Below are 23,547 nucleotides of genomic sequence, written 5' to 3' on the forward strand. Positions count from 1 at the left end.
TTGATTTGGTGAAACCATTAGAACACCAAAAAATTACTTTTTCACTAAAATTTAAATTTGATTTCAAGTTTAATAAAGCGTTAGAGATGACCTTACATAAATATCGAGTCAATAAAATTTGTCCATTAAGGCAATTATAGGCGAGCTCCTATGAATCAGACTAAAATGATTATCCCTATTCAGAGTCCCCTAAAAAGTCTAGAGGTTTATCACCTTTTCAGTCACTACCGCAGCAGACAAAGTCTGCAAGTTCTGTGATGGGATCTGTGGAGCTTGTTTATTATGAATCAGGATCCTCTGCCGTGGAAGCCTGCAGTGATTCCTGCGGTGGTATTTTAAACAACGTCATTTTATTAAGATTTTTTTTTTCCTTCATCATAACTCTCTTTTCCTTTCTCTCTCATCCATTACAACCTAAACTTGACAGACAAAACCAGAACAGAGGAAATGAGAGAGAAGCTGAAGAAATAGAGTCGGCAAGGCGAGTCGGCGGTGAGGCTAGGTGAGAGAGGAGGAGCTCACATACCCTAGATCGAGGGTTTTCAAAGAGAGATCGGCGAAGAAAGCACAACACAGCCATGGAAAGCTTCATTGCCTACAACACAGAGCCATAAACATAGATCTGCCACTTGTATTGTTCCTATTTAATTTTAATGAACCCATTTGTTTTAAAATTTTAGACTTTTATGATAAAAACTATACAAATCAAATTTGGAGATGATTGTTTAACTGGGAAGCTTCTTCATATATGAACAATTAAATTTAAGTTGTGGGCTTCTTGCCAACACTTTCTGCCCCTATATTCCTATGAATGTGTGAATCTTCGTATGTGTTGCCGGTGTATCGCATTGGTGATGAAAAGATGAAAAATAGGGCCTCCATTAACACAAAGGTTTGGGATGGAGGTGGAGGTGGGTTGCAGCAGCGAGGTGGTGGGAGTAGGGAGGGAAGGGTTGGTAAATGTTTTGGGATGGCAAGCTCGTCGGAAATGGAGTGACGGGGAAATCTCCGACGATATTTCTGTCCTTCTCTCAGTTTCTTCCTTCGCTTTCTTTCTCTATTTTTTTCATTTTTTTTTTGGTCCCAACTGCAGGAACCATGGTAGGAAACCATGGCAGAAGATCCGAACTCGCTTATTATTAGCATGGCAGGGGTTGTAATTTGGAAGATTTGTAAAGCTAAAGTTGGGGGTTTGAGAACGTGGGTTAGGTTGGCGTCACGTCGAAGGTGAAAGTCAGAATATTATGAGTATTTGAGAAGTTATTATTTTAATAAAAAAGTGATTGATTTTTTTACAGTTAAATATGATATTCATAAGAGAAAAAAAAATTATAAATTTAATATAATATTTTTTCTTATTAATTATTTTAATCTATTTTATTTTATTTTATTTGTAAATTTTAACCCAAAAAACAAAAAAACATAGCCTTTTCCGAACAAGGCCATTGTTTGGTTACAGGCGTAGCGCGAACTTTTCAACGGATACCATTTTTTTTTTTTTGCTCTAGATTCAAATACAATTCTTTCATCATATGTTTCTCAAATAAGGTTAAGTTTGGCATATTACAAAAAAGTTAAAAAGTTACTCAAAAAGTTAAAAAATTAACACTATTCACCAAAAGTCAACAATTACGGCTGCACAACTTCCAATTCTAATTTTTCCCTACAAATCAATTTTTATAATTTTTTATTACACATTTTTTCATAAAAAGTCAAAAAGTTAATCCAAACATCCATATTTTCTTCCTCAATTTTTTAGTCCAAAAAAACAAAAAGTACACTTATTTAGGACACCCCAAACAACTCCTAAGTATTGACTCCCTGCTTCCCTAGGAAGGGCCTGTTCGGTAGAACTATGAAAAAGTAATTATAAATTGTAATTTAACAGATTATAACTTATGCTTGTGAACATAAATTGTTAATCTGTTTGGTGCATCTGTGAGATTATGGATTTAAATAACAGAGAAGTGTTTGGTTAATAAGTTGTAAAATAACTTTTTACTGTATAATTGTTCTTTCTACCCTTATATAATATAAAAATGATTATTTTGTCATTTTTTTTTTAATTTTAATTTTCATTAATAAAAGTTAATATAATTAGTATTAATTAGTATCTATTAATATAAAAATTGATACATTTGTTAAAATGAATGGAAGTATTATTGTCACAATTATTTTACATTATAAATGAATTAGTATTAATTAATTGCTTAATTATTATCAATTAATACTAAAATTATTAATTAGTATAAATTAATATTAATATTTAATTTTTATTATTATCAATTAATAGTAATAATCAACAATTGTTATTAATTAGTATCAATTAATAATTAATTCATTACAAAAGTATACAATATTAATTTATTAATAATTAATACCAATTAATATTGATTTTTTTAATTAATATTGATTTTTTTCTTTTTCTTCAGAAATATACAATCTTTTATTTTTTAATTAATATAAAAATATACAATATGAATTTATTAATAATTAATACCAATTAATTTTTCAATTAATATTGATTTTTTTCTTTTTCTTAAAAAATATACAATTTTTTATTTTTTAATTAATATTAATATTAATATTTGAGTATTGACGAGGGCATTTAAGTAATTTTAGCCCCCCACACAAGCTGCGCGCTTAAGTAAAAAATTTAAGCACCCCTTGACCAGCTTTTGAGATAAGCTGAGAAATAGCTTGATTTAAGCAATAAGCTGGTTAACTTAAGTTGCACCAAACACAATATTTTAACTTAAATTAAGTTAAAAGCTGAAATAAGCAGGTTATAAGCTCTACCAAACAGGCTTGAAGTATGGGTATTTCGAAAAATATATCGTACCTGTATTGGGTATTTATCGATGTATGATATTTTGTATGATACTTCCGCATATATACCAAATACACAAAATACGTACCAAAGTTTTTTCTTTTTAATTTTTGGCGTACCCAGACGTACCGTACCTTAGTTGAAATAAAATTTTCTTCCACTACAGAGATAAAACTCATTTCACTAGACTTCTTTTTTATTTTTTATTTTATACTTAGTATGATTTTAAAATTAAACTATAGTTTATAAGTTATTTAATATATTGACATTTAATTTTGATTTATATCTTTATTTTTGACATTAAATGTTAATTGTAGGTTGAACCTTAACAAATTAAATCATTTAATTAATTTTTATATTATTCTAAATTAAAAATAAATATTTTTTTACAAGCGTACTAAGCCGTATCCGTATTTTTTTTATTTTTAATTTTACTGTATTGACATATTCTCATATCATACCCTATATTCGTATCAGTACTCGTACCCGTACTCGTGCTTCATAACGGCTTCCTTTCTTTGTTTTTTTAATTTTTTCTGTTGGGTTAATTACTTGTACAACGCACTTTCAATTTGTGCAATCCTAGTTAAGAGTGATAAAAAAACTAAACAATTCGAGTTGGTTGGTTAAAAGTTCATTTGAGCAGATAATTCTTTACACACGAAACTAATTTAACTAATTTATTATATCTTTCTTTGAAAAAAATAGGCCACAAGTATATTTTCAAAAACATATTCATTTTTTTTTTTTTGGTGACAAATGTGAAAAATTAAACTGATTATAATTTTTGAAATGACATTTTTGTGTGTAAATAATATACACAATTTTTTTAACAAAATGAATAATTTGTATTATAAAAACGAGACATATGAGCTTTACAAGTCCGAATAACACTCTTCAATCTCGGTAGTGGGATCTCTGTCGTTAAAGAAATGATCCTGATCGTCAGAACAAATAAAATTATTATGATTTTTGTTTTGATAGTTTGAATTTTTTTCTTGTTCATATTTCAATTTGAGAGAGTTTGAGTGGCTTAAAGGGCTTAACCATGAATCTCGTTTGATGATTTAAACCATTTATTCTGTAAAATTCTCAATATATATCATGTATGAAAAAATTAATTAAATTTCATAATCATAATATTTTCATTTTAATGCATTTGTTTCAAAAAAAAAAATGAACGATAAATATATTATTAAAAATAGACTATTTATTTTTCAGACACAAATACGATTAAAAAAAAAAAGGATTCAATTATTGAATGACTTATTTTTTTCTTAAATAATATACATTAAGGGTTTGTATGATTAACAAGGTTAATAGTGAAAAATTATTAATCTCATGAATTAGTGTAAGATTAGTTATTCAATTAAATTAGTGAGATAACCATTTATTATGTATTCATTTTATCTTTTTTTTCTTTCATACTTGAAATTATAATAATTGTGATCCTTAGCACCTCTCAATTTTAAAAAATTGCCAATTTCATCGGAATGAATATCTGTCGTATATGTAATCTGATTAATAACATTTGCAATCAAATATGGGATTATGAATCTATGGACAAATAATCACAATCTTATAATCATTGTAATCAAACATATCCTGAAAGATCTATAAAATAAACGATTTGAATTATCGAAACGAAAATCATAATAATTAATTAATTAGAGTTTGTTTGGAAATAGTTAAAATGTCTGAATAAAGACAAAAAGACAAAATAGATTAATTTAGCTAATAAGACAAAATGTCATATTCAAATCATAATCATTTCATTTTTTCTCTCACTACCATTATATCTAAACCAAATAGAGAAATAAATGAATAAATAATTCTTTTCAAACGAAACTAATTTAGCCAGATAGAATTTTTGAATTGATAATTTAAACAGATAGACTTTTTGAATAGATAATTTCAACATATAAAATTTTTGAACAATTTAAACAGATATGTTAAAAAAAAAATCAACATAAAAGAATAAAATTAGAAAGAAAATGTCCACTAAAACAACAAATTGTACTTTTCAACTCTCCAAAAGAAATTATCTAGTGGACCCGATGCCTCAGGCAATCCTCAAAGTGAATTTATCACCAATTTTGTCATTAAATTATTGACTATTTTAAATAATAATAAAATAATTAATTGTTTAACCACTTTAGCCAAGCTCAACCAATAATGATGCTAAAAAAAGTGTCATGTCATAATGGTTTCCTATCCTTTTTATGGACAAAAATAATATAATAGAAAAAGCAATATAGTATACAATATCACTATATTCACCGAATTTATTTAGTCTTAATTCATTTGATCGAGTTTTTTTTTTGGAAAAAGTATCCCATGCGCAAGTCTCTTTCCGAAAAAAAACACATTCTAGCAAATTTAGATTAAATAAATTGTGGATGAATCATTAATCTATTGCATATTGTATACAAACAAAAGTCTGAACCAAACATCACGCAAAGCACCAAATGCACGCCATGATCAATTATTTGTGTTATTGAATATATATAATGCGTAATGGCAAGCAATATGATTTTGATAACGGCACATGAATGATAGCACCTGCTTCACTAGATATGAGTAGAGCATGGCCCATTCTAGAAAAAGTTGTTTGGTGGTCTGGCCTGGTGGTGCTGTCGAGAGTTTTACGATTGGTAGACGAGTAGCATTTGCGATTGCGGTGCCTAAATTTTTTTCATTCCTTTGTCACTCATTATAAAATTTTGACCCCACTTTTATCATTAATCACAAAAATAATAGGACATCACTTAGCTATGTAATTGAGGCATGGAATAGTTTCTCCTTAGATGGACTCACAAAAATTATAAGACACCACTTGGCTGTGTGATCGAGGCATGCAATAGTTTATCGTTAAATGGTCAGTTAAAATCGAGCTCTTCATACATAATAATAATAATATATTACTGATTGGATACGTGCGTTATATTTGACACGTAATTTTTTTATCAATTATTAATATTATAATTATGTGTGTCTCTTAAATTGATATGTAATATGTATATAAAGTATGTAGACTTGTATGAATAAATTGATCTGTATCTAAAATACAACTAAGTAATAAATGAATGCATACTCAGCTAAAAAATTTACATAATAAATGAAATTTTTTATAAATATAAACATTAATTTATAGCTAGATTGTTGATATCACAATCTTATCTTAAACAATAGATTTTTTAAATATATAGTATTACACAAATATTTTTCTATCAGTTTCACACTTCAATTTTTCATAATCCGTACTTGTAATACAATTAAAAGTATGAAATTACTTACACAATTACACAATTTTGTTTAATAATTAATCTCATAATACAAATCCATTGAATCTACTATTGCATATTATTTGTATACTATTACTGTAAAAATGCATTAATATCAATATGTAATATATTTTTATACATCAAGAGTTGTTGAGTCTCGTTTCATATGCCACGAATATCTAGCATGATGAAAAATATAACATTAGTGATTAGTATATTTTCATTTATGTAGAAAATATGGAATATTTTTTTTTAAGAAAATTGAATGATATTTTAGCTTAATATTTCAATCAATATAGAAATTTCATAATTATTTTCACGATATTTATAAATCCATGCTTATAACTGTTAGGGTCATATTAATAAAACTGTCAAGTTACATAATTTATTATGGCATCTGTAAGTAATTAACATATAATAAAAATTTATCGAAACTTTTTATTTGATGCACTTACTTTTTGTATCATTGAGTTTCTGTGATAATGTTCGAGTATCATTTGATTTTTTTTCCTTATAATTTGACTAAAATGTATGCATGAGATACATTATTTTTCTTAAACTTCATGAATCACAATAGATATGATAATTCCTACTTCGGCTCATCTAACTTTACTTTTGAGAGCATATTGTAATAGATCTTCTATGGTTTTTGTTTCACCATCTTCTTGTTTTCTTTTTGCTCACCATTATAACTCATTATAATAAAAATATTGTGATGAGTAAGATGTTAAGGCGATGTCATATTGTTATAAATTTCAAAATGCATTTTCCCTCAATAATGTGATATTTTCTGTGAGGGGAAAAAAAGTACAATTATTGTCATGATGGAGGTGTTTTGCAAAATCTTGGTTTGTTATTAAAAGTGTTTGTTGTGAACACTTGTTTGTATGACATATATGTATATATTTATTGAACATAAGTTAATTGGGGAACAATACACAATTTCACAAATTTTTACCTAACAAATACAACTATATTACTAAAGCAATACATGTTAGAAAATTAAAATATCCAATGGTAATATAGTATTGCACATTGATAATATATGAATACAGTAAAATATATAAATTTACAATTGTATTTTTTTTATTATATATATTTATATATGTAGACATTGACATATATAAGATATCACAAAATTAATATGTGAAATATTTTGTAACAATATAATACATGTAACAATGAAAAGTTAATTAGTCATAATTAAATAGTTAATCATAATGTATATGTTTAGCATTACATTTTTGTATGTACAGCATTTTTTAATTAGATTATTAAATTCACATAAAAATTGAAAGAAATTTGTGAATAATTTGTGTAAAATTAGAGATTAGTGAAGAAAGATTAAAAAAAAAAAAAAAAAAAAAAAGAGAGAAATTTAAAGTGTTTGGTTTGGTTTATTTTTTCAAATGTTTGTTTATATAGTAGTAGATGGGTGTACTATTATAAATTATGAATTTTAATCTAAGGGTTGTTTTGGATATAACATATAACATATAACATCTCCAACACTTACTCAGATGTTTCATCAAATTTAAATTCGATGAAATACGCCTACTTGTTTTTTTTAACTCCAACCATGGCGTCAAACCATATCAAATAAAGGCAATGCTAGATTTTTCATCAAATTAAGGGAGCATTAAACTTTTCATTAAATTTCGCAGGTGAGCGTTGGTGAACAACAATCAGCCGGTTAACCAGGTGATGACCGGCGAGACAACTAGGTGGATGACTAGCTTGGGGAAGTTTACTAAAAATTTGCTCTACGCCGGAAGGCCTGTCGGATGATCGGCTTGTGATGCCCCAAGTCCTTTTAAAGCAAATTGAGTGTATTCAACTATAATTTCTATTTCCTTTAGTTGTCTTTGTCACTGCTGAGCCCTTTTGAGTATTTTGTTATTATTTATTCTTCCTTGTAATTGTTCATGAACATATACATTTCAATGTATTCTAAGATTTCATTTTGTACTTAAGGTGTTGAAGTGAAACCAGAGAAAATGGTGGAAATGTTTTGATGAGGGGTTCTGTCTCACTTTCAAGTTGAGACCGCTCGAGTGGTAACGTCAACCTCCCAATATCTAGTTTTACAATCTAAACTTTTGGGAGCTTGTGTTCTCCGCTCGAGTGAAAGTTTTCATCGCTTGAGTAGTCTTTTGCACTGAAGAGGGAGAGTTTGAGAGTTTGAATTGTTCGCTCGAGCGTAGGTTTGGTCGCATGAGCAGTTTACCCGCAATCTGTTCCAAAAAAATGTGTCCAATCACTCAAAAGTTGAACCCTTACACACTTTTCTTTCACTTTTTACTTCACTCTCTCTCTACATTAACTCTTTCTCTCTTTTCTCTCATCTGTCTCTAGAAACCCTCCACCCACTTCATTTACTTCCTTGATCTCTCCTCATCCATTGAGATTTTGACCCTAGTATCTTTAATTTTGGAGAGGTCATCAAGGGTTACGTTTTGTGTGATGGATTTCGACGTCGTTGATTTCAAAGCTTTTTCATCTTTCTTTCTCAAGTCTTGAAGCATGGAGTTTCTAGGAAATGTAAGAGAAATGATTTTCTTCTTGTGATTTTGGTCCAAGAGACATTGTTTTATGAACTACGAACCATTTGGGATGCTTACAAGAAGATATTTTGAAAATGAAGAAAAATCCCTCTTTTGAGCAAACCCTAGGTTTTGAAAATGAAATTTGTGAAATATTCATGAAATTGTTGCTAAATCCCTTGAGAAATTGAAGAAAATCTTCCTTATGTTGTTGTGTTATTGAGATACTCATGAAAGGGATAAGAGCTGCGGTTGAGAAATTATGGTAACATGTTGTGCATTTGTATAGAATATGAAAATGAAAATGAATGTTGTTTGTGAATATGAGAGAATGTCATATGTCACATAGGTATAATTTTTATATAAATTTTTGGAGTATGGACATATATAAATATTAAATATGTTATTTTGTTCCTTGATGCAAATGTTGGGAGTTGTGGAGAAAACACACGTATTGGAACTAAATCATTGTGTTTCAATTCATTCATTTACATGGTTTCAAAATATGATCTAACTATGGTTATGCCTTGGAAATGGTTTTGTTGTTTGAAAAACAATTGCTACTATTGTAATGCTTTGAGGTAAATATGATAGGAAGTCTGGTAAGGGGGTGTAGTTTGAGAATTAAGTTAGCCTGAGTGTCCTTGGTGTAAGACCAGAAACACGTGCGTGTGGGTGGCTAAGATCTCTGATTAGAAGCCAATAAGGTAGGATTTGGTAACGCGTGATACGCCTACTTGTAGACCTTAGCCCTGTGATTTGCTTGAGTTGTATTTATCACCTCGTTTTAAATCTTGGAATTTATTGAGATGATTTGGTAATTCTTTCAAAGATCATGGTAATATAGATATATATATATATATATTTAAAACAAAGCTTGTGATATTGTGGCATGGCATAACATTGCATATATGTATTATAGACTGCTTAAGCATATATATACTTTGTGAAGGTACCTATACTGGACTTTGTGCTCACCCCTAGTGGATTTGTGCAGGAAAGGATGTGGTGATCTCGCCTAGCTGAGGGCATGGAAAGTTTTTTGGGAGAAGAGGTCTTTTCTTTTGTGATTATTTTGTTAAGCCAAAGTCTTTAATTGTATGAATTAGTTAACCACTTATGTGTAAGCAGGATTAACCCTCAAAACTTGTAGCCCTGGAGGCATTTTCTTCTTGTTATTTCTTCTTATTGTATGATCGCACATGCTATAGAGAGAGTTTGAATGTGTAATGCATGTGGATCTCTTTTGTATATCTCTTACCGGATAGAAATATGAATTTAGAGATTTGATTAACCATAATGGAATTGTTGATGAATGGATTAATCAGTTGTCATATGTCATTTATTTGGGGGCGTTACAACTTGGTATCAGTGCTATCGGGTTTGAATACTTAGGGCTCAAAAAGTGGTTTTACCATAATGGGTTCATTTTGCTAAATTAGGAGATGTTCCATGTTTTAATCGTTATGTGATAACATGCTTACTTGACAAGATGGGTATGAGATTGAACTTTTAGGATATTGTTTACGCCTATTAAATTCATCGAAGTCACATTAGAAGGGCACATGATCAATGCTCATTCTAATGGGAACTCTCGGTATTTCGTGGGATAAACATTATCTTGAATGAGTAATCCGTATGTGTTTATGTGACAAAGTGCTTACGTGAAATGAAACTAAGTGTTGTGTGAATTAAAAACTTATCAAATATCGTAATGGGAAACGTGAGTTTCGATTGCAAGCACATGTGTGACTATGAGCTAAACCGTTCGCTTTTGTCCTTAATTAGGATGTCAGGACAAGATCAGACTCGCGGTGGTAGAGATAGAAGGTGGGGTAGGCCTCACCAAGGATTTCATGAGGTCCCAATGCAAAATGTAGGGTTCGGCCAAGCTAATGTGGCTGAGCAAGCGGCCCAAGCTAACGTGGCCGCGCAAGTGGGACAAGCGGGAGTCTCGAAGCAAGCAGGTCAAGCCGCTATGGAGGCCTTAGCCAAAGAGATGGCAGAGGCTTTGAGAGACTCCATGAATATCTTGAGGGCGGAGAACCAAGCTTTAGAGAATACTGTAGAGACTAGGACTGTTTTCCTTACTCAAGAATTCTTGTAGGCTAAGCCGGATAAGTTTCACGGTGGTTTGGAGCCCAAGAAGGTGGATGGATGGTTGGAGCGAACTGTGAAGAAGTTTAAGATGCTTTACATCAAGGATGGCAAGATTAAGGTGACTCTAGCAAGTTATTATTTGAAGGGGATGTGGTGAAAATATGCCAAAGGCAAAGTCGGGCAGACGTGGGAAAATTTTGTTATTACTTTCCAAGATAAGTACCTACCCCACACTATTAGGAAGAGACTGAGGCACGAGTTTCTGAAACCTAAACAATTGAACATGACAGTGGCCGAATTCGAAGCGGCCTTTACTAGTTTGTCCTAGTTTGCACAGGAATTTGTGGCGAAGGAGGAATGTCGTTGCATTGAATTAGAGAAGAGACTTAGAACAAAGATTTTGTTTAAGGTGGCCAGAAATATGATCCGAAATTATAATCAACTTGTGGAGGCAGCGACACGCATGGAGATTACTGTACAGGCCAAAGATGAGAGGATTAGGGGTTCGAGATCTAGAGGACATGAGTCATATGAAGACTTTAGATCCAATAAGAAGCATAATGGTTCTGCTTCATCACAGTTGCAGTCACAACAAACCAAATCCACCTTTCCTTTGCCTAGTGCTGGTTGGGGAATGAACACTTAAAGCGGAGTTACTTGTTTCATGTGTGGCCAGTCAGGTCACAAGGCCAATGCTTGTCTACAGAAGAGATGAGGACATCAGATGTTGCCACAATTACCACCTAGCCGATCCCCTAGCCAGTTCCAGGGTCAAGGATAAGGACCTACATATTTCTAGTGTGGTCAGCCCGAGTATAGGAAGAGAGCATGCCTATAGTTAGGAGGCATGTCTAGCACATCTGGGTCGAGATAGACTTAGAGTCCTTAACAGACTCATTCAGTCCAAACCTTACAAGTTATTCAGGGAGCCACCTCAACTCAATCAATGCAGTAGGTGTAGACGCGCCCGAACGTCCCGGAAAAATCCTGTTTTGTTCATTAGGCTCACTACAGTTCAGACTCAATGTCACGGTTCTGAATCTAATCTCGCAAAGTGCAATGCAAGACCGATAAATCACCAAAGAGTCTAAATCTGGCAAATCGTTTTGCAAAACTGATTTTAATAAAGAAGTGCCAAACATGGACTACTTTGCCGGATACAGAGTTGCCACCTAAATGTTTTTGTTTTGAAAAATTTAGGAAATCCTAACTCGTGCCTAAGGCCACGTGTCCGTCATCACCAAAGTTGCCTCGGCTCGGGAACTTGGGTACGAGAAGGGAAGGTCATGCAATGAGCACCCTCGCTCGCCCGATCAAAGATCGGCCTTTACTAACATGATACCTTGTTTTTTGAAAACACACACAAGTATAGACTAGATCGCCTAAGTTGGAACAAATCATCTCATGTTTGTTTGTTTGAAAATGGTTTGAAGGTGCTACTCGCAAGTAGGCTAAGACATGAATTTTGCCACCCTCGAGTGGGCTTAGAAAACATGATTTGCCACTCTCAAATGGGCTTAAAACTCGCAATCAATGAATTGTTCTAATTCAAGTAATTCAACTTTCACCCACAGGCATTCAGGCAGTTATATCACATAAGCAATTAGCCTCATGGCAAGCATGCTATCATGGCAGTCACTCACACACATGCAAGGATGCTAAAGCATAAACACTTACCGAGTACTCTGAGCCAAAACAAAAGCTATGTTAGAAATCAATGCATGATCCTAGCTATATCAAGAATGCCTAATGCAACACATACAAAATGCAACTAAGATAGGCTCGGCTATTCTAAAATGTCATGTGAAATGCAATTTGATATATGTATTCAAACAGGAATTGAAATACAATGCAGTTAATATGATACACCGAGCCCGGTGCATGCAAGACAGATGAATGGATGCAAACATGCGAGCATAAGGATGCTAATTGAAACATGCCCCAAAACTTACCATCGTAAGCTGGTAAATAAAAGGGAGAAAGAAATGGGGGTTGGAAGACATGCATCACACACACACACGCTTATTTACAACAGTTGTGCCCTCTCGACGGAGGGTCCGAATAAATAATATAGAACTGACTAATTAACTAACTATTCTAGCTAATTAATTATTACACAACTGAAATTGAAACACTGACAAAACACTGAAATGGCCTCATGACGAGGGATGCATGCATGCTCGAATCGCCTCGCTCGAAAATGCATCGTGATGCCCCGACTTCCCTTTGTTTGCAATTGATCTCAGAAACTTGCACCAAGCTCCAGAGGAATGAACTCCACCTTGGGAATCTGTAGGGATGCTACCGACCAGTTGTTGGCATTGGAGACCACCTACCGACCACTTTTTGTGCTGAAAACCAGAAAAAGTGGTCGGCTTACCACTTTATCTGGTCGGTCGACCAGTTTTTGTTGCTAGTTTCTGGTTTTCTACAACAGAGGGCAAGAGAGGGGCATGGCAAAGTATTTGCAACACATGTGTGCACAACCATCCTCCCTATCATTACATGAGCTCAAGGGAGTATAGTTCTCGATCCTCGGGCCATCAATCACGCATCTCGATGCATGATGGCCGAGGAGCCGAATTGCGCAACTCAATATGAAATAAATGCACATATGAACACGTAAAGCCTAAAACTCCATCATGTATAGTCAAGAGTGTCGGCGACCGAGAATTGAGGCACGTTTCATCACTTCAAGTATGAAACGTCCCTCGTTTCCTATGTTCGGACTAACTCCTATTCCAAACACAACGCAACACATAACATGGCATGCACAATGCTACGTAACATGGGATATGCAAAAATTCAATGCAACACAAGCATGCAAATATGCAATGCAACATGAACAACTTAATAAGGCTAATGGCATGCACAATGCTAATGCATTCATACACAATGCAAGGCAACACAAGCATGCAACAACATGAACAACAACTAGCATACACAATGCAAATGGACATGGCATACACAACGCAATGAACCACATGGCATACACAATGCTCGATGGACTTAAACCAAGATGGACTGACCTCAGTTATGCCCAAATCGGTGGCCATAACACCAAGACTAAGGCACCAAAAGGCAAGACACACATGCACACATATTGGTCCACAAGCTAGGCAGCAAGAACACAACCCTTAGGGGCACTCAAGGGGTGACAAAAGTGGGAGCATGGCAAGTCTATATGCTCTGAAATTATATGCAAAGTGAAGCAATATCATGCAAATAGCTCAAATAAAGCATGCCAAAAGACTTGAAATACAAAGCTAGTCAAGGGCTTTACACTACAACCATACCAAGCAATGCTCGAATGACCTAAAACACTCAAAACAGACCTAATGCAGGTCAATATGGTAGCAAAAACGTACTAGGCTCGCAACAAAGATGGGAAAAAAGATAAGCTCCCGAATTAGCCCACAAACAAGACATGAGGACATAACTCTTAAACACAATGAAAGAGTGATAAACATGAGAGCATGGAAGAAGTTTATGGTCTGAAATTACCTACCAAATGATGCCATGCCATGCAAGAGGCTCAAATATGACATGCTAGGGGTCCCATAGTGCAAGGCTAGCAAAGCCAAATGCACCATAGCTATGCAAAACCAAACATGCATGACAAAAATCAATTAAATCAGACCTCAAGCATGTTAAATTAAAGCCAAAAATGTGCTAGAGTGGAGTCAAAACATGCTAGAATGATGAGCCAAAACATCATGCACACAAGACTAGTAAGCAAGATTTGTTCTACAAGTACATGGAGCATGCAAAAGACTACCAAATCAGTCAAAAATAGAGTCATGACATGTCAAATGATGACCAAAAATCTACTGAAATGGAGCCAAAACATGCTAGCAAGACATGCTAATTTGATGAGCTACAAATGGGATTACACTACACATACAAGAAGCATGCACAAGATGACCAAACCAGCCATGGACAGAGTCAAGGCAGGTCCTAAAAGTCACAAAAAGGGGCCTGAACCAAGCCTCAAAAGTAAAGGGACACATGTCCCTTTGATAGGCCAAAAACTCAAGCAAACAAAACCAAAAGAGAGGGGGTCACCCCCCTTTGATTTGAGGCCTTAAAACCACATTCCTACCACTGAAAATCCACTGGATTATCCACTAGATTTCAGTGGTAGAAAGGTCATGCAAAGGTTAGAACAAGAGCCAAAAAGGATGGCTCAAAATAAGGCCTAACAAGGCCTAAGAGGGGGTGGACCTCCCCCAATGCAAAAATGACCTTAAACAAATATCACAAGGACTGGGAAAAAAAAAAAAAAAACTTTTTCTACTAGGAAGTTAAGCTCAAATCAACATGCAAATATGGCTAGGAGAGTAACAAAAAACAAAGCTTAAAGACGAGAAAAAGGGGTTACCCTAGAAGCACTGCAAAACCAGCAGGTTTCCTGAGCCAAAACCAACTTTTGAACTCCCACAAGACCCTCCAGCAACTCAGCAACAAGGTAAGAGTGTTTGGCTAGGAGGTTGTGTGCACAAATGAAGGAATAACACTCTTTAAGACACAAAACATAGAGGGAGAGAAGAATATAGAGAGGGAGATGTATCTATCACCCTTAGCCAACTTCAGAACCTAAGACAAGAGAGAGAGCCTTTTCTCTTATAGAAAGACAAGCACCAAGCTTGTTGAAGAAGTTTGAAGCTAGATGCAATCCCTCCATACACGTGTATGGAGGATGCAATTTGTGCACTCCAACTGGCACAGCTGGCATCCACAACACCTGTAAAATATGCAAGAAGGTCGCCGACCAGTTAAAGTGGTCGGCCCACCACTTTTACTAGTCGGCCGACCACTTTTCATGAGAAAGTGGTCAGCCAGCCACTTTTTCTGGTCGGCCAGCTACTTTTCTGGTTTTTCAGGAAAATTCTGCTTTCCAAGTCCAACTTCAAATGGGCATAACTCCTTAATATGAACTCCTTTTCAGGTCATTCTTATGTCCAAATTGAAGCCCCGGAAGTAAGATTTCCAATGGTAGAATCCTTGAATAAAAATTCCAACTATGAAAAAAGTTATGCCTGTTTTGGTGATGCCGCGCAGTTTTGGTTCTACCTGAATTCATGCCGAACTTCTCCCAAACTAGTTTTCTTCTCTCCTTTCCTCTTTTCTTCAACTCCAAACCCATAAAAAAGTGTTTTGAAATATTTTTCAAAGATTTCATCTCTCTTTCATTCATTTCCACTTTGTCCTTGCTCGGTTTACCGAAAAGCGCAACATTTAACGAAATGCGAGCGTCGGTACATCGTAGGAACTTTATTTTCAAAACATTTTGAAAGAGAGGTTTTTAAGGTCTAAAATCTTTTGATCAAGATTTTTTTGGTCCAAAAGGGGTATGAAGTTGGGATTGACTCTCTCCTTACCAAAGAAACTGAACCTTTGCCCTGCACACCTTTCTCCACCAAGTAAACCATCAGCAGTGCCCAAGTCTTAAGGGCGGTCAAAAATGGGGTGTCTACAGTAGGCCTTTGCTCTAAGAGATGAAGAAGTTGACTAGAGGCCCTAAGGGCGTGTGTGTGCAGTTACAACGCCAGAGCAGTTGCCAAGTTCCTCGGTTGTGAGAGGTAATTTTATTGTGTTCAATTGTCTAGCTCGTGTGTTGATTGATATTGGTGTGTCGCATTCATTTATATCTACTACTTTTGCTTCTGTTTTGGGTTTAGAGATTGATCAACTAGAATCTCCATTGTGGGTTGAGTCACCAATTGCGGATAAATTGGCGTTGGGGCGGGTGTGCCGCTCTTGCGAGATTGAGGTCGCAGATCGCCAACTCTCTTTTGTTTTCATTATCTTAGACGTGCACTCTTTTGACGTTATATTGGGTATGGATTAGTTGTCACATTTTTGGGCCACGATAGATTGTTAGCGCCACCAAGTGTCTATATGCACACCTACTGGGGATTGTTTTTATTTCCTATGTGATCGGGGTGATAGTTTGATTTTGCCATTGTATGACCTTAAGGGTTGGGGAGAACTTAGATTTATTTTTGCCCTTTCTTCAACCAATGAAGGTAGTGGGATCCGTAGTGACTTACCGAGGGTAGTTTGTGAATACCCAAATGTTTTTCCTGAAGATCTCACTAGTTTCCCACCCCATCGAGAAATTGAATTCTTTATTGACTTAGTGCTCGGCATGACACCAATTTCCATGGAACTATATAGATTTGCACTCGCTGAGTTATATGAGTTGAAGATCTAACTCCAAAAACTTTTAGAAAAGGGCTTTATTCACTCTAGTACATCACCTTGGGGAGCGTCGACCCTCTTTGCAAAGAAGAATAATTGTTCATTGCGATTGTGTATTGATTACTGCAAATTAAATCAAGTGACTATTAAGAACAAGTATCCTCTACCCAGGATAGATGACTTATTTGACCAACTTAAGGGGTCCTGTTGCTTTTTGAAGATAGACTTGAGATCAGGGTATCATCAATTATGGGTTAAGGAGGAAGATATCTAGAAAACAGCCTTTTATACGTGTTATAGCCATTATGAGTTTCTTGTTATGCCATTCGGGTTGACCAACGCACCGGCTTCGTTCATGGACTTAATGAATCAAGTCTTCCGAGAGTTCTTAGATCGATTAGTAGTTGTCTTTGTGGATGACATTTTAATTTATTGACCCTCCGAGAAGGAACACAAGGAACACTTGTGGGTAGTACTTGACTTGCTTAGGGTGCACAAGTTGTTTGCTAAAATTGAGAATGTGAGTTTTGGCTAACTGAGGTGAAGTGTTTAGTGCATGTTGTGTCCGGAGAAGGGGTAACCGTTGATTCCTCCAAGATAGATGTCGTACAAGATTGGGAACGGCCTAAGAACGCGTATGAAATCTGAAGTTTCTTGGGGTTAGCCGAGTATTACTGCCGTTTTGTAAGGGACTTCTCTAGATTAGTTGTACCGTTGACCAGGCTGACCAGAAAGGGTATCAAATATGTGTGGAACGAGATTTGTGAGAAGTCATTTCAAGAACTTAAGACTAGGTTGACTACCACTCTAGTTTTGATAATTTCGGAAAGGGTCTAGGTTATACCATGTATTGTGATACATCTCAGGATGGGCTGGGTTGTATGTTGATGCAAGAGGGGAATGTTGTAGCTTATGGGCCCTGACAATTAAAGACTCACGAGAAGAATTACCCCACTCATGACTTAGAGTTAGCAGCAGTAATCTTTGCCATGAAAATTTGGAGACATTATTTGTACGGTGAAAAGTTTGATGTCTATTCTGACACAAAAGCTTGAAATACTTATTCTCTCAAAAAAATTTGAATTTGCACCAACGTAGGTGGATGGAGTTTATAGAAGACTACGATTTGGAGTTACACTATCATCCGAGAAAGGCCAATGTTATGGCCGATACCCTTAGTCGGAAGTCTATAAGTACTGTGGCTAGTATGGCCATTCGGGAATGGGTTATGTTGGGTGATATTGGCTAGTATAAAGTCTAGTGAGGGTGCTAGCTTATTTACTTTGATCGTACAACCCACCTTGCTTAGCAAAGTCATAGAAGCATAATAGGGTGACCGTGAGGTGGAGACAATCTGTGAGAGAATCTCCAACGGGAAGGAAGAGAAGGGTTTGAACATCCATACGAATCTGAGTGTGAGATAGTTAGATCATTTGTTTGTGCTAGAATCTTGTAGAGAGGAGGTACTTCAGGAGTTTCATCATTCACGCCTTGCAGTACATCTGAGAGGCACAAAAATGTACCTTGATCTTAGTTTCTAGTTTTGGTGGAGAGGCATGAAACGGGATGTCGCTTCATTTGTATCGAAATGCCTTAGTTGCCAACAATTGAAGGTCAAATACCAAAAACCAACAGGTTTGTTACAACCTTTACCTATAGTGGAGTGGAAATCAGAGCATGTTACCAAGGATTTTGTGGTTGGACTTCCAAGGACACAACGAGATAAGGATGCTGTTTGGGTGGTTGTTGATAGGTTGACTAAGTCTACACACCACATTCCTATGCGCACAAGTGACTCAGTTGATTATTTGGCAGAGTTGTACATTATAGTCATAATTCGACTTCATGAGGTTCCGATGACCATTGTTTCAAATAGAGATCCTCATTTCGCCGCCCAGCTATGGCAAAGCCTTCAAGAGGAGTTGGAAACTAGGTTGACCTTTAGCACGGCCTATCATCCTAAAACCAATAGGTAATCCGAACATACTATACGAATTTTGAAAGATATGCTTAGACCTTGTGTCCTAGACTTCAAAGGATCATGGGAGAGACACCTACTATTGATTGAGTTTCCCTATAACAATAGTTATCAAGCGAGTATCGGGGATAGCACCATTTGAGGCCTTGTGTGGTCGACCTTGTAGATCACTGATTTGTTGGGTCGAGGTAGGTGGTGTATCGATGTTGGGCCCAAAAATTTGTCTAAGAGACGACTAAGAAAGTTTCTTTCATCTGCAGACACCCCATTATGACCGCCCTTAAGACTTGGGCACCTCACTTTGAACACTCGATGATGAAATAATGTTACGCTGTACAAGTGTTTGATTTCTTTAGCAAAAGGCTTCGGTTTTGAGCTGCAGAACCTAAACCTTGCACCCTCTTTGGACCAAAACCTAATTTTTTTATAGCCTAACCACTCAGAGAAGAGCTGGCCAACAAGTGGTCGGCAGGCAATTTTTGATTTGCCGACTGTCCCTCTTCATAGCCGGCCGGTCATGTTCAGCGCAACAGATATTTTGACAGTTGCCAGTTGTCCCCATGCCTATGCCTTGCACCAGCTATCTTCCTATAGATTTTTCCGATGTGAGAAGGTGTTTTTCTATAAATTCATGACCTCCACTCATGGTTTGGGGTTAGAAAATTTTGGCCAAAACTGTAACTTATCCAACACACTTCCCTCTTCTCTTGCAATATACATACACCATACATACACCTTACAAGATGGAACTTGAGGCCTTTTTCTGAGATTTACGAAGATAATTTTAGCATCTTGAGAGTGTTCAACTTGTGGTTTGTGAACTAGAAGAGCATCCTCTCTTTAAAGAGGTATACTTTGAGCTCTGTTACCATCTCTTTTTTCTCTTTTCTTTGCTTTTTCATACTATTTTCCAAAGTGTTTTTAAGCTTAAAAATGTGATTTTAAGTCACAAAAAAGAGAAGGGGTTAGCCACCATTCCTTAGGCTTGTTGGTCGGTTGAAACCCCTTGGCTTTATTCCATTTTTGCTCACTTTTTCCACTTCAAAAACTTGATTTTCAGCACTATTTTTGTCTTGTTTTAGAGCTTTTTAATGTGTTAAATTATGCTTTGAATGTTGTAGATGTGTTGTTGTAAGTCCTCATGGATTGTGTATAGGCTTTAGCTTCCAATCCATTTGAGTTAATAGTCTTCTCTCTCTCTCTCTCTCTCTCTCTCTCTCTCTCTCTCTTATTTTTTTTAATTTTTTAATTTTTAGCTTTTATATATGTTCACACCATTGTAATCACCCACTTTTCATTAGCGCTCTGCAATCTCCCCCATTTCTTTGTTTATTTGATTAAAGAGTTATATTAAACAAAAGATTGTTGCTCAAGGTATAAGAAAGAGACCCCTTATGCTAAATGGTTTGATCTCTTCGAAGGTTCATTACCTGGGCATTACATCTCTCTTATGCTAAGCACAATCATGCCTCCCTTTATTGCCGGTGTATTACTTCTAAGGGACTAATTTTCTAGTTAGACACTTGGAAATCACAAAGAAAAGTTTCATTATAGTCCATTATTGAGTTTGGATTTGGAGTCATTATCTCTCATATTGGGTTTGACTAGTCATTATCACTCTTGTTGGGTTTGATTAGTTATTATCGCTCATTTTGGGCTTGTCTCCAAATTCATTATCACTTGTAAATGAATTTGATTCTTCCTTTGTAATTTCCCTCACAGAAAAGGGCTTGAAAAGCTCATTTCTCTAGTTAAGTCAATGCTTGCTACTCTTTATTGCTTTGGACTTAGTGGACATAATCATCACTTTTGGACAAAAATGAGGAAAAGATAAGAAAATGGAAAAGTAAAGTAAAAAAGGTTAATAAAATTGGAGTAAAGAAGGTAAATAAATAAATAAAATTTGGTTAGGTTCAATCAAACGTCATATTAAACCTATTGTGTATTGAATCATTGCATACTTTTTAGTGACGTTTGATGATTCATGAAGCAATGTCTACCTCTCCCTTGAGGTAACTCCATAATAGGGATGAAGTATTGTCTATCTTTTATTTCATTTATTGAGCTCTTGTCCCATCATTTCTAAGATCACCACACAATAAATTTGCGACAATTGATGATTTGAGAATTGAATCTACTCCTTTCTTGATCATCTTCATGATAGGGAAGGGCAGAGAGGATAAACATCTCTTGGAAACACTATGTTTTTGCTCTATTTTAGTTCTGTGGCAGTAGGGTATCCCCTAGAAGCAGTGGCCGGCTGACTATCATTGTGTACGGTCGACCACTTTTCAAGGTTGGTCGGCTACCTATTTTGCACAGGCAGTGGCATTTTTACAACAGAACAAAGTAGAATCTGAGGCAAAAATAGAATAATTTTTTGACTGCAAACAAAGCAAATTCTGGCAACAAACAAAGAGGTTTCTGGAAAATGTTCTTGATTGTTTTCCTGCGACTCCTCGCCTCCCTTTCAAGTCCATTAGATTAGTGCTTTAATATTAGTATGTGTAATTAATTAGTTGGCTTCATTCGAATTTGTAATAGCTTGTTAATTTAGTTAATTCATTTGGTGTTATAATAATTAGTTTTATTAGGACATTCATTCGGACCCTCTTGTGTAGGGGCAAACTTGTAATATTTTGTTTCTCTTCCAACCATCATTTCTTTTTTCTTTACTTATATGTTTACTGTGGTAGTATTATGTTTTGGTTTCATATCATTGTCATGATTTGTATCCATGTTTGCATGCATTGGGTTCGGTTCATCATTCTAAATATCATTGTCATTACTATCATTTGCTACTTACTTGAATACATGCGTTGTCGCATGCTTTGACTTGATCCATATGACATGTTACATAAGTCGAACCTAGTAGTTGCATTTTGTATGTGTGGCATTAGTCACTTTTCATATTTAGGAACATGCATTTTTGTTATTATTTTCATCTCTTTGGTTTGCCTTGGTTAAGTACTAGGTGAGAATTTTTTCTTTAGCATATTGCATGTGTATTTGAGTTACCATATCAAGCATACTACCATGAGGCTACATGCTTATTTGAAATACCTCTTTGGATGCCTGTGGATGAAGGCTATTTCGCTTAAGTTGAGATGATTTTGATTAATGTGCATATGAGCTTACTTTTCATTCAAGTAACACATATTTAAAACTCTTTTCAAACAACCATGAAATCAAAGCATTCCAAAGTAAATGACGTAGTCTATACTTGTGTGTCTCACATAATAAGTTAGCATAATAATAAGAACATAAGCATATAATGTACGTAAAAATTACATCATGATTTGTATAGGCTGATCTTTGATTGGGTTAGTGGGGTGCACAATTCATGACCTTCCCCTCTCATACCTAAGTTCCCGAGCCAAGACGCTTTGGTTATAACGAACAAGTGGCCTTTAGCACAAGTCACAGGTTTTCTAAATTTTTCACAAATATTTAGGTGGCGACTCTGAAATCTGGCAGTGTAGTACATTTTCGGCATTTCTGATGACTAATGGATTTTCTAAGATTTTCCGGATTTGGACTCTCATTTGTTTTTCTATTTCACACTGCACTTGTGAAACTAGATTCAAAACCTCGGGAGTCCAAACTATAGGGCTATCGCACCCAAGGAGACTAAACCCTTCCGAGAAACACAAAAAACCAGCTACAGTTTCTGGCGACTCTGTTGGGAAATTAGAAAACTTAACTTGGACTTCATTATGCGACATTTTATTTAGAGATATATGTTAATTGCATTGCATTTGCATGGTGCTCTAAGTCACTGTGTTTTCCATCTACTATTCTTGGACGGCTTGCGAGAGGCTTGCCTAAAAAGATTGCCAAAAGGCTGGCTGGTTGTGGGCTCTGCCATGTTGGAAACACAACCCTTGGATTTAGATTATTGCTGTACCAATTGATCCTCCTTTCACTTCTCAGTGTTAGGTGTAAGAGGTATATTAGGTAATTGTGAGAGGTATATTAGGTAATCTTGTCGAGGTACCCTTTTGATCAATCGGCTTAGTACATATAGTAAAGCTATAGTGACTGTTCCAACATAGGACACGATGCTCACCCGTATGTAGGATTTTGTGAAACTACTTGCTTGAATAGGACAGGGTAACCCTACACCCTCATAGGAGTGTTTTGGCTCTCTTTACCTGATATGTGCTTTATAGTGAAACTATACAGGGATGCTTCATATCAGTGGTACAGTTGATATCAATTTGTAGGGCAAAATTCAGTAGGGAGTACAATCCTACAGCTTTGATCACATCTGTTTTGATAAAATCTTGGCTGAGGTACTATCCGATTTTTGAATGTTGCTTTCTCTTTATTTCTTTTTCTATGTAGTCTAAAACCATAGCTTCAGAAAGTTTTGATATCCCCCAAGTACTCTGGACCTATGTTGGAAGACTTTGTAAGGTTAGAGATCTTGTTTGGGGACAACCAATGTTTGCCTCACTATCACCAGTTGCAAGGCGAAGAAGGGTCAGACAAAGTTCACTAGTTCAGTTATTTTAGCAATCACCCCTCAGCTCACCCATACTCAATTCACCTCAAGCATAGTCCCAACTCTTAGAATGGCACAATATCTATCATCAGATTTGGAGG

The 23,547-nt window shown here is 35.3% G+C and overlaps 1 long non-coding RNA gene across 1 annotated transcript; it reads left to right on the forward strand.

Annotated features, from left to right (window-relative positions):
- The first annotated feature begins 284 nt into the window (after positions 1 to 284).
- On the forward strand, positions 285 to 793 carry LOC145805955 (uncharacterized). The gene is made up of 2 exons (XR_014348313.1): positions 285 to 330; positions 428 to 793. It is a non-coding gene; the product is annotated as an uncharacterized LOC145805955 (long non-coding RNA).
- The last annotated feature ends 22,754 nt before the right edge of the window (positions 794 to 23,547 follow it).

Source organism: Camellia sinensis, chromosome 13 (assembly GCF_055761805.1).
Source record: "Camellia sinensis isolate YWXY chromosome 13, ASM5576180v1, whole genome shotgun sequence".
Taxonomy (NCBI): Eukaryota; Viridiplantae; Streptophyta; class Magnoliopsida; order Ericales; family Theaceae; genus Camellia; species Camellia sinensis.